Raw genomic sequence first — 12,831 nt, forward strand, 5'->3', positions numbered from 1 at the left:
ACTTCACGCACTATCTGCTCAACTAATCTTCTTGATACACATGTAGTACGAAATGAATAAGACAGACAGAAATGACGAAGTTTCCGACAAAAATTTATGCGTGCGAAGCCGTGGGCAAAAGCTAGTTTTACTATATATGCTAGCCTAGTCTTCTACATAGTCGTATTCCTCATGGCTGAGGGTCGTGGTCATTACGTGGAATTAAACACACAACAACTTTCTTGGCATTATTAATGGAGTGGTTTGCCATTGCCTTCTCCATTTCACACACAAGTTATTAATCAACCAGTGTGCAGGTTTCCTCACGATGTTTTCCTTCACCGGAAGCAAGTGGTGGTCGATAAAAACTACTATACATGACTCAGATTGGTATACAAACTCATGTGGCACGAGTAGGATTCGAACCTGGGACCTTTCGATCCACAGGCGGATGTCTTAACCATTACACCACCACCGCTAGCCTAGTGCACGCGTGTTTTTCTGTGAAATTGACACAATATCCACATTCCTGGAGCATTGGCATTCCTTGTGAACGGACGAGAAATTTGCCACCACGCTCACCCAAAGCGTTTGAATGAGTTTTACCGAGTGCAAATATAGCTGGTACCACTGACTTAACGTATATTCCGACGCATGGAGAAGCCATTGTGTAAATGATCACTATTGCAGGCCTAATCAAATCAAATCATTTATTAAAAATTAGACTTTCACAGGCACTTTTTCACGTCAATTTTTATATTAAATAGAAAAATTCTCACAAGCTACAAACTACTAGCATTTCGGAACGACCATGCACAGCTGAGAAGTAATACCGAAAGGAACTCATTGAACAGTGTCCGTCCCTATCATGCCAGAAATTGCCGAGTGTGTGTTAAACTTCACCACCAGCTTCCTATGTCAGGGGCGTCTTTCACTAAAGTGCAGTGGGTGAGGTGCGCCGCCGATTAGGGGGCGCCGAAAACACGCTTGCAATCACATTTTAACACAAGACTCCAAGGATTTCACTCGGACGCCACATGGGTTACAGCCGCCATTGAATAAAGTAAATATATAAGGTAAGAATACCTTTCACACAAAAGGGCAGGCAAGATAGACAAGGACAAAACAACGATGGGAAGCAACACAGCCGTGGAACGCACACACAAAAACACATACGTTAATAAAACATAAGAACACACGAATCACATCGCGATAGGTCTAGTGGAATTTTGCTTGCTCAAATGTATGTATGTACCTATAATTTCCTCGGAATGTTTTATTTTTTTTTGTGTTGTGATTTTTGAAAAATATTTTTACATTTTGACCGCGTCAATTTTAACGTGAATCAATGACAAGGCTGTCATAGATGTAGAATTATTTGCTCGAATCTTTCATAGTGGTAAAGGTTCGTTTGGATTTAGATCAGATTTTCATGTAATGTTTTAATGTGTGAGATTTTCTAATTTTCTTGTTAATCGCCCTCTCACATCTCCGCATGTTCGAAGCCTGGGGTCAGCGTAAAAACAACCGTAAAACTTTGAAGATCGACTGTGACTTTACGACCGGCCGCCTGCCTAACGCTAACCCTCCTTGGGAATGCTAGTGTTGCTTTGATAAGCAGCTGACATAGCCTAGCCTATGTATCCCATAGTCGCCTCATGTAACATCTACTGGATGATATGGAATGGTCTTATTCTAGGGCGGAACCACACGCTCTTTGTAATTTATTGTTAACGTGTGTCTGAATCTGTGTACGTCTTCTTAATCGGTCAGTCTTGCCAGAGCGGTACCTAGTGGTTGTGCCGTTGGTTCTGTAATGTCTCGACGAGAGTTTAGTGTTTAAGAGCACTGTTCTGGATAATAGAGCAGGGGTTCAATTCCCGCTCGATTCCAGAACATCTTTTATAACCTGGGATTCCAGAACTTCCACAAAACTCCGACGGTCCAAAGCTAGCCCTACTGACAGTGAGTTAAACTTCACTGAGGATCAACTTAGCTAACTTTAAGGGCAACGTTCTTAACATACCTATCTTTATCTTGATACCAAGTTCTGTTAAACTTTATATTTTGCTCACGTCCTCACAAGACTGCATATAGATAGATAGATAAATGATTATTTTCTGTAACACATATATTCATATTATTTAAACCTACGATATTACCTATTAATATTAAAAAGTCACAAATCAACAAAAAAATCACTGTTATTTACACAATTTATTCAAAGTCTAGCCGTCGCTAGATGAGGATATGAGGAACACACATGAAAAATTAAACAACCTTTATGAATCAAATAAGAACATTCATTTATATTCACATCTAGTCAATTTTATCTCATTACGGTCTTCATCTGCAGCGCACAATTTTATTAAGCATGGACACGAAAAGGGCAAACATATAACACAAGGTATGATCAGATTCAATGGATTACAACAACACTGCCTCATTTTTATCTAAGCTTATTTTTATTCATAACTAAGCACGCTTCTATGTTTTAAGCTTAGTTTTTATGAACTTTAAACTGCACTTCTTGGCCAAAATATCTCACGTTTATCTTATTTAAGCCAGTTCTTTAATTGCTTGCAAAAAAAACTGCCAAGCCAATTTTATCTGTATGTCTCTTTAAAATTTCTCATTAAATTTATGTGTAAAACATGTTATTTTACTAGCGATGCTTTAATTGTTTCTCGCTTTAACACCACAAAATCAATCCTTTTTATATTTATAGACAAATAATACGCTGTCTTCTTTCTGGTTCGTATTACAATAAGCCCAGTTTCAAATTTCTACTAGGACTAATTTTTAGAATCACATTTGCATGCCGACAGCTTCTTTGGTTTTTCGTCTGGTACAATACAGTTCATGCAACAGTCACAACATGGAATACACGACACACATGGGCTCACCAATAAAGGTAAAATGTACACCATTAAGCACATACTATTTTAGTAAACTAGACCAAGTTATTAATTCAACTGAGCTTAGTTGTAAGAAGCGCAGTAGTTTCAGAGCTTAGTAATAATTTTACTTTTTCAAGCTTAGTTGTGAAAGTGCTATAGTTTCCAAGTGTCAATGTCAGCACTTCATGTGCTTAATTGTGAATGTATATCGAAATTCCTAAGCTTACTAATTAATTACAATTTCCTCTGAGCTTAGTAGTTCGAATAAGAATAGAAGAATCAAAATAGTTGTCAATCGCAGTCAGGAAAGCAATAATGATAGCAAACCATACAAGGACCGCAGAGAGCCACAGGAATCCAACATAACCAGGCCAAAAGAGGAGCACACAAAGGTATACACAAGCACATATGTATTTTAGAATTTTAACATTGATATGAAATCTTCCACCAGTCAACCTGAGAATTTGATTGATGTGTCATATCTATGTCAAAAGTAATAATAGTGTTTAAAAAAGTTTTTTTCTGGGTTTATGACACAGATATAAAAACATTACAATATGTGAGGTTCTTATATAATTTTCATCGGTAAGTGCAAACTCTGTGTGAACTTAAAGTTGGTTCATAAAACGTTTTATAGCGTTAGTTCGAGTATATGTTATATCGACTATTTTTATGAATCTTTCTAATATCTCAAATCTTTTCACGCGCTCAAAAAAGGGAAGGTATGCCGTTTAGCGCACCTAAACCTCGGTAGCGCAGTGGTAAAGTTCTTGCCACTGAACCGAGAGGTCCCGGGTTCGATCCCCGGTCGGGTCATGATGGAAAATGATCTTTTTCTGATTGGCCCGGGTCTTGGATGTTTATTTATATATGTATCTATTTATAAAATATAGTATCGTTGAGTTAGTATCCCATAACACAAGTCTCGAACTTACTTTGGGGCTAGCTCAATCTGTGTGATTTGTCCTAATATATTTATTTATTTATTATTAATCCATTTTATAAGAATATCTATAATCCTTACATTAAAAAAGGTAGGCTCTTGTCGTATCTCTATGTCTGTATGAACGCGATAAACTCAACAACCAGACGGATTTTTGTACGGTTTCCGACAAGAGATAGTGATTCCTGAAAAGGTTTAAGTGCATTATGGTTTTACCTGAGCAAAGCAAGGATCGACCGCTAGTAATTTTAAGAAAACGAAAGTCTATCTGTCTGTCACGTCACACGGTAAACCTGCGGCGTCGAGGTCATACGGGTGGAGCCGCGGTGACTTTTCCCTTCAAATTAATCCTATCGGGCATCTCAGGTTCCGCTGGAGAATTGAAACACTGAAATACGATTCGGCTGTAATTATACAATCGGCCACCCTCCTTGAGACAGCTATTGTTGCCTAGCTGCCTAGACTGTGTATCCCTTAGTCGCCTCGTACGACTTCCATGGGAGGATATGGCGTGGTCTTATTCTAGATACCACCCTCCACAACCCCCACCGTTTCCCTAGTTAACACTTTTATTATATTAGTATATGTTGCCCGGGGCTTCGCTCCCCGGGAATTTTGAGACTTTTGTCTCAAAATTCCCACGGCAAGGCTATATTTTTATAGCCTATAGCAATCTTAGATAATGTATCTTTCTAATGGTGAAAGAATTTTTGAAATCGATTCGATAATTTCGGAGATTACCCGCCTCAAACATAGAAACTCACAAACGCTTACCTCGTTATAATAATAGTATATATATGTAGATATGAACGTGATGCATTTCACAAATTGAATGTAAAAACAATATAATGTTTAAATTATAGTCACGTAATCTCACTTTATCTTTCAACTAAGTACCAATACACTTACCTAATGAATTTTTACAATTGCACTCGCCTTACAATCGAACTAAATGTAGAGATACAGGATGTAGTTTTGAATACGAGCCAAAAATGCCACAATGTTTCGATAATGTCCTCTCTCTCTCAGCTCCCGCTCCAGAGATAAGGGAGACACAAAAAATTATTAAATTCAAAAGTAAATTATTTGACTGGCTCTTAAAACAAATGTTTTCATGTAATTAAGGTATAGTTCCAGAATGAATCATTTATAATCGAAATATTTACATGGGATTTTCCTTTATGATTATTAATAATTGACCAAATATGTATAAAAATTAAGAGTTTCAATGTGTATATTATGTATTGTAATTTGAATACTTGACATTCCTATGCCAACTGTGGCAGAATATTCTATACTTTTAATTGTTGTCACCTATTTATATCACCATATTTTTTGGAATAAATGATTTCTATTCAATTCTCATCACGCATTCGTAACTTCATTCTTTTGACTATGTACATTATGTACTTCTATATATTATTAGAAAAAATAATGAAAAAAAATTATATATTATAAGAAACAATAATGGTAAGCCGATCTGGCATGATAGGGACCAACACTGTTCAAATGAGTTTCTTTCGGCATTTCTTCTCAGCAGTGGTCGTTCCGAAATGCCAGTAGTTTGTAGCTTGTGAGAAATAACTATCAATATAAATATAAATATAAAAATTGACGAGAAAAAGTGCCTGTGAAAGTCTAATTTCTGAATAAATTATTTGAATTTAACTATGACACCACGAAGCGTAAAAATGAACTTTAAAATGTCGAAGATTCAACTAAGATTTTACGACCGCCTGCCAGATGTCAATCCTACTTGGTGATGATTTTGTTGACTATCAGCAGCTACTAGGACTGTATCCATTCATCATAATGGAGTGGTATCATTCTAGGGGGGAACTGCACATCACATATAGAGAAGTTATCCACAGAAAGCTATATTGTTAGATTATGTGGTAAATATTAAGGTTGCCTGTGTATACAATCTATACTATTATTATAAAGAGGTAAGCGTTTGTGAGTTTGTATGTTTGAGGCGAGTAATCCTCAAACTACCGAACCGATTTCACAAATTCATTCACCAAAATCAAAATCAAATAATTTATTCAGAAATTAGGCCTTCACAGGCACGTTTTCACGTCATATTCTAAATTGATGTTTACCAAAAATGATGTTTACCAAAGCTACAAACTACTAGCATTTCGGAACCTTTAGAAAGATACATTATCCAAGATTGCTATAGGCTATATTTTATCTCAAATTTACCAAGAAGCCCCGGGCAACATCTAGTATAATATATAGATGGATTCACTTAAATAAAACACGATAATAAAATGTATTTTAAATTGATCAGTAACACTAGCGGCCCGTCCCGGCTTCGCACGTAGAATACCTAAACCTTCCTCAGAAATCACACTATCTATTGGTGAAAACCGCATGAAAATCCATGCATCAGTGTTTGAGTTTATCGCGAACAGACTGACAGACGCGGCAGTGGACTCTGTTTTATAATACTCGTATGTCAGCATAAGGATTAACATTTAGTGGCTATTATTTTGTTCTTATTATAGCATAATTTTGAAGCGATGGTAGTGTAATAGTGGACGCCTGACTGTGGATTGAAAGTAATCAGGTTCGAATCCTACTCGTGCCATACGAGTTTGTATATCAAACTGACTCATATTCATTCTTCTTTCATTAGACATCGTGAGGAAACCATTATTAACTTGTCAGTGAAATGGAGAAGACAATGGCAAACCACTCCATTAATAGTGCCAAGAAAATTGTTGTGTGTGTTTCATTTCACGTAATGACCACGACCCTCAGCCATGAGGAATACGACTATGATGAAGAAAGTATAATCACAACGCTTTTTGCGCCAACATTTGTGACGTCACTTGTGCCATGCAAATTCCATTTTTTTTTTTTGACGCCTGAAAAGGATTATATAAAGTTTTGATTTGATTACCCTTTTTGGTGCGGATCTAAAATCACCCTGTATATTATAACTTTGGAACTTAGTGCGAGGATAACAACACCATTTTAATAAAGCACGGGCTATCGCAGTTCGGTAAGTAGATTAAGATCGTTCAGTTTGAAGTTAACATATCTGAGCGTGTATTAAAGTTTGAGTGCGGGGATAGGTTTTGTTATCACATTACAGCTTCGAGATTGGATACCAATAAAGTCCCGTCGGAACTCTGAATTTATTTATTTAAACTTTATTGCACAAAATACATATATACAATTTGACGACCTCGGTGGCGCAGTGGCAAGGTTCTTGCCACTGAACCGAGAGGTCCCGGGTTCGATCCCCGGTCGGGTCATGATGGAAAATGATCTTTTTCTGATTGGCCCGGGTCTTGGATGTTTATCTATATATGAATTTGTTATAAAATATAGTATCGTTGAGTCAGTATCCCATAACACAAGGCTCGAACTTACTTTGGGGCTAGCTCAATCTGTGTGATTTGTCCTAATATATTTATTTAATATATTTAATTTGTAAAGTACAAAAGGTGGACTTAATAGTACGGTTGATAGTAAACGTAGGGTATAGGCCAGCTCCAATGTTGTCCTGAAAATGATAGCGATATGTCGCAGCAGATGTTGGATTAAGGCGGTACTAACTTGATTCTGAAATAAATTAAATTATTTAATAATGAAATGGTTGAGTGTTATGAGCTTATTTAACTGTCAACCTTAGGGTCATACAGAGAATGCTATGTGGGTGCAAAAATCAAATAATAATATGTACATAAAATAAATAATAGGTACATAATTTTTTTGCAGAGACCTGTCATTTAAACCCTAAAATGTGTTCATCCAGAGTTTAAGACCGCACCTATGCTCGTACTAAGGTCCAAGTTCATAGTTTAATTCACAAAAAAATCGTTTAATTATGCCGAAAAAATCTTTTTTGCTGATTTGCCAATAAAGGCCAAAAATCAAAAAATTGCCAGAAGCTTATTTTGTCGTCAGAAATTTAATGTTACTGAATGTAACATAAAATGTCAAATCCTTGCAGTAAACCATTTAGGTGTTCCCTCATCGGATGCCGATCATGGATGCACCATAATAATGCATTGTCGTGGAAACTGCAACGTGGAGAATTTCAATTTCGTAGGACAGACCGAAGGTGAAACTAAACTTGAACAGGTGAAATAAAAGCTTGTAATAAAATACGACATAGTGTCTAATACACCTACAGCGACGGGAGTGAACACGAGATAATAATCGCCGAGTCTGCATGAGATTTTAACGATAACCGTTCAGTTTAACTGGAGTGTTGCCACCGACTACAACTGCAGCTGCAGTTGAGAAAACAGTTGCCGATCGCTGGGGAACTAGTGGACACTTTTGTTTTTAATGAAATGATCGAATCAGAAGATAATAGACATTATTTTTGGAAAAGGAGTTAGCCAGAGTGGTTCCGCCCTAGAATATGACCACTCCATATCATCCCGTGGTTATCGTACGAGGCGACTAAGGGACACAGAGACTTGGTAACTGATAGGCATCAATAGCATTCCCAATGAGGGTTAACATTAGGCAGTCGGCCGGTTGTAAAATCATAGCATTCAAATTTGTACGGTTTATTTTTACGCTGACCTTGGGCTTCGTGGCGTCATAGCCCCGGGAACACGCGAAGGTGAGTGAGTGAGTGAGTGAAGAGTTGGTATTATAACCTTACAAGTTTACAGGTTAGGCTCACTCGCTAAAAATACCGTTAATTTCTTGCTCAACGATATGCAAGGGATAATAGACGTTAAGTAACTTTTTAATGGTCGATCACAAGATGGGTGACCAACACTGTATTACATAGAGCACCTCCGCATTTTGAGCGGCACGTTAGCCGTTGTTCCAGACTCTTTGCAGTCGTTAATATCGCGTTCGTCATAGCCCATATTTCATGGTCACCCATCACATGACCGACCACTGCGAAAGGTACCTCTAGCTCCTTGCATACTAGTCGAGGCAAATTTTTGATCCAAACCAATTTAATTACCACATATTTTTAATTGTTGGCACAAATCGAACTTTTTTTTCTAAATTATGTACTTGGGTGGTACAAAGCGAGGTATGATTAACAATAATAAATTAGCATTGCCCAAGTTTTAAGAGGCATACAGTTACGTAGGTACATCGTAGACTGCTTTCACTCTGTACGTTAGATTTGTACTTCACATCTGTGTTAAATCGACTGTGGTCGTTAGTCGTTCTTCCTGCGGGCAAATTGTTAGCTCGATTTATCGACTTGTATGGTTTAGGCTAGTTTCGCATTCGATATCATGTATCGTATGTTGAACTTAGAGTTAAAAGAAATTAATAAGAAGTGAAGAGCTATGAAAAATGTAAGGAATAACAGAATTAGGAAAGATAAGTTTAAAATAATTCAAATGGCTTGTAATGGCCTATAAAATATATGTAATTATTGAGATCTTGATTTATAATATTAACTCGCTGTTGCTCGCGGCACCGTCCTACCGATTACTTTAAATGTTTTTGTAGATTATTTTAAAGTATTTTCACAGCAACAACACTAGATAATTATTTTGACTGTATTTGTTTATTTCCAGATAGCGCCGGCGCGATTCCTAGTATCTTATTAATTTGCACACTTTTATGGTAAGTCAAAAATATTAATGATTAATAAATCATCCTCTAGCTCCTCTAGACAAAAATAACAAAATCACTACAACATTTCCAACTTAATTATGAGTTTCTGTTGCTTTAAACAAATAAATTCATTAATTCATTCATTTCCATAAGACATCCTTTATCAAACTGTAACAAACTAGAGAAATATCGGGTGCAATATGTTATTTTCTTAAAAAGATAAAAAAGAAAAGGGACAAACAGATTAGCAAGTCTGAGGAGGACATGTCGGGATATCAGGGATATATGGGATATGTTATCGCGACATGGAGCTTTGCAACTTTGAAGTTTTCTCAGAATGAATGGTTCTTGGTTTGGGTAAACATTGTGATTCGCTTATTATTATGGCTATTACAAATTGAAATAATACTTTGTTTAAATATAGTTAACGATATAAGTACCTATGTATTTGCAACATATATCGGACGTTACAACGGATTTTGGTGGCCATCGTTATCGATTAAGTCAACTAAGATTATATTTTGTGCAATGGAGAACTATAATTAACGGATTTACATAATTGAAGTATCGTTACAATCGTCTTATATGCCCAAGTGTTCTAAGATATGTGACGTTAAAAAAACAAACATGGCGGCTGTGCAGCGCCATTAGACTTGGTGAAAGATTTTTTTTTAATAAAATTAAAGGGCTCAACGCAAGGATTCTAAAGCATGGCGTGATTTTCGTATTTTTATTTATTTATTTTTTTGTTTGTTTATAATTTAGTTGTACTTAAATAAGTTATTTTCTATGCTAATCATTGTGTTTAAGCTAGAGTCTCTCTCACATCTTCACGTGTTCCCAATATCGTTCAGAGCTGTGACTCCACGAAGCCAGGAGACAGTGTAAAAAATAAACTTTACGATTTTGATTGTGTTTTCTTTGGGAATGCTTTTGCTACCTATCTAGCTGTCCCTAAATCGACACGGGCAACCGCTCGCAACGTAGCGAGTAACAGCCAGTAACTAGAAATGAAATTTATGTGCTCATTACTTCCGTGATAAACTCCTTAATGCCAGCGAAATTGAAACTATCGATATAAATCCACAATAACACTATAAAACACCTATGAATATAAAATCCCGACAATTTGCCAAGATGCTGTGGGATCAAGCCATCTCGCTTTATCACTATTCTTACGGGGATCCCGTAAAATCCCCGTAAAAATGGGGAGTGCAATGTTGATAAACATTTTTGATGACGTACTATCGTGTGGAAACTAATTTATGAAGTATATTTATGTAATCGATGCAGGGCCTATGTTTCTGGCTAACAAATAACGTAGTAATGTATACTAGTTTCATGCTTTATTTTCTGAAATATTGATTAAAATAAAGTTTTGGTCTTTAATACTCTGCACTGCTACTTGGCACTATAATGGAGTGACTTGCCATTGCCTTCTTCCATTACACACACAACTGGATAATCAACCAGTGTACAGGTTTCCTCACGATGTTTTCCTTCACGAAGCAAGTGGTGGTCGATGAAGACTACATTACATGAAACCTTCCGGTTCATTCATAGGCAGGCGTCTTAACCATAGCGCTTCAATACCTACGAACTTTTGTATTCAAGACAAAAAAAAGTTGGGATTTTATATTTATGTACCTACTTAGCACTCATTGTATTTACGAAAAGAAAAATTGATTTCAAAATCTGTGTACAAGTGGTGAATAGTTGAAGTACCTACTGCTAGTCTCAACAGAATAGCAAAAATATCACGAACGATATAAAAACTTGATACCCATAAATTAGTATTTGTAGGTACCTACATCAAATCAAAATTCATAAAAACAATTAAAGACAGAAAAAAAATAGCACAATATAATCGAGAAAATTATACCTACCTATACATATAGGTACGTACCTATTACTAATTTTACAAATATTACCGAATCTATACCTACGTTACCGCTTTTCGCTGGGCGCGCTTAAATGGCAACGCTTTAGGCAAATATTCCGTTTATTTAGAACCTATATTTACTGATACTTTCTGAGTGTCTGTAAAAAGAAGCTAAAGTTAAAAATAAAATTCTTATTAGGCCACAAAGCGCTCCCTTCGCTGCCAGGGCGACAATAAAAAATATGCCGCCATATTGCTGAGGGCTTTCGCGCCAAAACTGGGAGCTAAAATATAATATTACGCGCAAAATATTTATACGTACAGAAAGAAATTGAACTAAAATACCTCATTGTGTGTGCGTGCATACGTGTGCCTACTTTTTATAGCAATTTATTATTCCGATAACACCACTACCCACTTCATCTACTTAAAACTTTTTGTATTCCGAGAAACTTTTACCCAAATTCAAGAAATATATAAAGAAGAAAACAATTTGGTAGGTCAGATCATACAAATAAATTAAATAAAACTTGCTAAAAATACCCAGGTATTTTGTTTTTGTTATTTTTCCCGGCCAAAACTTACTTTGACCTCATTAAGCCATTGACATTACGCCAATAATGACATCGACGTTCATTGACATTATTTTTGTCACTTGACATATATTCTAAAGGGGTTTGCACACATAACGATTTCGTAATACATCCAAGTGACACAAATGACGACGTGGCAAATTATAATAACAAGGAGAAAAACATGTAATATTTTTATATCTGTGATTAATTAAGATTTATTTGGATTGGAGAAGGTAAAATCTCTGGGCACAATGTGCCAGGCACCATGCGAACTGCTGGCTACACGAAGACACTCATCGAAAAACTGAAATGTCTGTCCCTCACTTTAGTTTGTGATATTAGTGCGTGTCTTATTTCGGAGGTACGTGACATCGTTCAGATTTGATATGCGATGTTTATTACTTGACTGCGGCTGGTTGGGTTTTTATTCTTGTGTCTGTTTAGCTCTTTCTAGCTATGGGATTAAGTTTTCAAGGTCATTTTAAATTAGTAAGTATTAATGCGCGACGATAGTCCAGTGATTAATACTTGTGATGGTCAAGTGGTTGAGACTTGTGATTGATAAGTTCGAATCCTAGGCCACAACACTCTCGGTGAAAGAAAATCATGCTAAAGAAACTTGTACTGTACTCTGATTGTCTATTTAATTCACTAGTGTAATAAGTGACTATTACACTAGTGAACTAAATAGGTAAGATATAGTATGCCATCAAAAACATGCAATGTAAATGCTCAGTTTTTTCACCCTAAAGTGTTGTGTTGTGTATCCATGTTACTAAGTGGAATAATTTATATTGTCCCTACTTAAGGGACCTTCTGTCTTAAGTTATTATCATATCAATATTAAAAATCTTTCAGGTTTTCAATAAATAGATCGACTTTGCCATCGCATGATTAGATTGTTTAGTATGTATCACACCATACAAAAAACACATGTCAGATGCCAACATGACGTTAGGTAAGAATAAAATCGGACATCAGTGTTAGCGATAA

This window comes from Plodia interpunctella, chromosome 24 (assembly GCF_027563975.2).
Source record: "Plodia interpunctella isolate USDA-ARS_2022_Savannah chromosome 24, ilPloInte3.2, whole genome shotgun sequence".
Taxonomy (NCBI): domain Eukaryota; kingdom Metazoa; phylum Arthropoda; class Insecta; order Lepidoptera; family Pyralidae; genus Plodia; species Plodia interpunctella.